Source organism: Bison bison, unplaced genomic scaffold, assembly GCF_000754665.1.
Source record: "Bison bison bison isolate TAMUID 2011002044 unplaced genomic scaffold, Bison_UMD1.0 scf7180017857763, whole genome shotgun sequence".
Taxonomy (NCBI): domain Eukaryota; kingdom Metazoa; phylum Chordata; class Mammalia; order Artiodactyla; family Bovidae; genus Bison; species Bison bison.
The window spans coordinates 29,691-32,259 of record NW_011488336.1 but is presented as its reverse complement, the minus strand read 5'-3'; positions in this window follow the sequence as shown (position 1 = coordinate 32,259).

Below are 2,569 nucleotides of genomic sequence, written 5' to 3'. Positions count from 1 at the left end.
GGAGGGTCCCCTGCGCGCCAAGTCCGTTAGAGACGCAGGCGGGGAGCTGGGCGGTTGGTCCCAGAAGAAGGCATGGGTTTACCTGGGTAGAATGGCGTTTTCGCCCACCGCCCGGGGGCTGGGGGAGCAGGAGGGGCTTTGCGGGGCTCTGCTCTTAGTCGCTGCAGGGTGGGCCTTCTGGAGTTGTGAGGCTCCCTGTTGATGTGATGGACAGCGGACCCAGGCTGACCCGCCGTGATGCAAGAAGTGGTCTGAGCAAGGCTGACCCTCCTGGAGCTTGTAAATCTGGAGCCTATGTGGGATCAAGAGTTAAGGGTAAATTGGCAGGAATGAGACGGCCTTGGGAGGCCCCCACCCCTTTGTGTTCAGCATATGAAATAGTTGTTGGTCCAAGACGGGTACTAAGCTGAGGCCTATTTTAATATGTTCCTATGAAGGGACAGCTTTGCAAAACGAGAGAACTGGAGCGATGGGGAAGACAGCGAACATTCCAGAATAGTGCATATGTACAGACCAGGCAGAGCAAGCCTGGGCTGGGGCTAGATGAGAGCCGCAGAGAATCCTGGTACAGCAAGTTCCTTGACTGCCGCCTGGCAGCCACTGCCCTCTGGAACAGAGGGAGGGGTAACAGCACAGACCCTCCACACGCTGGGCAAACGGCCATCCAGACCCACTTGACCTCTCCCGGCCCTGCTGGGGGTCCGCACTGCCTCCTGCTGCAGGGCCAGCTGCCAGTGTTACCGCCCAGCTCTGTGCTGGGCCAAGCTAGTTCAGGTGCAGGCCCTGTCCACGCTTTTGCTGGGGGTGGGAGGGAACCACGTAATCCTCTCTAAAATGACCAGGCCGCCGCTGGGGAGGAGGAGGAGTGCTGGACTTGGCAGTGGCTGTCTGGATTCTAAGGGAAAAACACCCACCCTGCCAGCCCAGGTTTTGGCTACAGCTTCATCTACTTTGCAACTCTGATTGGGGGGCAGTGTGCCCAGTACTCTGCTGCAGGGCCAGTGTGCCAGACCGGGCCAGTCCCAAGCTGTCTGCAGAGCCAGCCAGTAGGTCACCAACAGCTAGCAGCCCTGAGAGACCTTGGCCTCCCCAGGATCCAGGGGATGGTGCTCCTGACCCATTAAACGTGAGCCCTCAGATTCCACCCTCTTTCCCTGAACCAGATGCCACTTGGGCTCACCCCAGCTGTCCAAGTCAGCCTCTGGCTGGGGCCTGGCTCTCTGGCCCTCTCCCAGGTGGCCCTTGGAGGGGTGGTGACGGGGCAGTGAACTCTGCCTCTTCTGGCCAAGTTCTTCACACCAAGCAGCTTTCCCTTGCACAGCTCCCCCTGACCCAAGCTCCTCCCCTTGCTAACTCCACCCTTTGACGACCTCCCTCCAGCTCCACACCCCCTAGTGGCCCTGCAGGTGAGCCGTTCTGCACGGTCTTTGCAGACTTCCCTCCTAAATTGGCCCTGCGCTGCTCACCACCCAGTTCTCCCAGTGGCCTCCAGCTCTGATGCCACCCTCACCTCTCCTTTCACTCCCTCCCCTCTGCTCTTCGAAGGCTTGGCCCCTGGCTTGTTGCCTTTTCCACGCTGACGCCTGTTTCTCCAAGAGCGCTGGCACGCCTCTTCTGATGATACAAAGCACTTTGATTTTCTCCCAGGGACAGTCATGCCCCTTGTTGTCCAGCCACAATGCTCTGGGGTCTGAAGCTTCCAGTCCCAAGGATGGTCACGTGGCCAGAGACCTAGCTGATGATTCTTTAATCTGTTGCCTGGCCACAACGATTGGTGAAATGAGTTTTTGACCTCAATGAGTCAATCTGGAAGTAATGAGAGAGAGGTGCTCTTCCGCCCAGGACCACTAAGGGTAGGGGCATGGGCCAGAGCTGCGGGCGGCCACCCTTGTCACCACTCGGAGAATGCCCACCTGAAAAAGAGGCCAAGGCAGAGAAAGCTGGAGCCAGTACACAGAGAAACAGATACCTAAGGATATTAATGCAAGGTCCAGAGCCAGTTGTGCCTGAAGCTACTTAGACCCGGCTGTTTCAGGAGCCGACGCCTGCTTTTTACATAAGCTAGTTTGCCTTGTGTTTCTGTTACCTGCAATCCGGTCTCACTTCTTCAACTCATTTTATCCTCCCATGCCCACATGGGACCTTGTCATCCAAACTGCTCTTCCTTAAAACCACCCACCCAGGATTTCCCTGGTTGTCCAGTGGTTAAAAATCCACCCGCCAATGCAGGAGACGCAGGTTCTATCGCTGGTCCAGGAAGATGCTGTGTGCCGTGGAGGAAGTAAGCTCGTGGGCCACAGCTGCTGAGCCTGTGTTGTGTAGCCCGTGCTCTGCAACGGGAGAAGCCACTGCAGTGAACCTGTGCTGCGCACTGCAGAGCGGCTCCTGCGATTGGAGGAAGCCTTTGCGGCCTACGGTAAACCCGTGAAGATCGGACCCGTGCTCTCCCAGGGGCCTTCACTCTACCCACAGGCCCCTCCTCAACTCTGCCCAAGTTGCATTCAGCCGAGCGTGGGTGGGTCCCACGCCCTGCAGGTGAAGAACACTCTTTGTGTGCCTGGCACCCCGA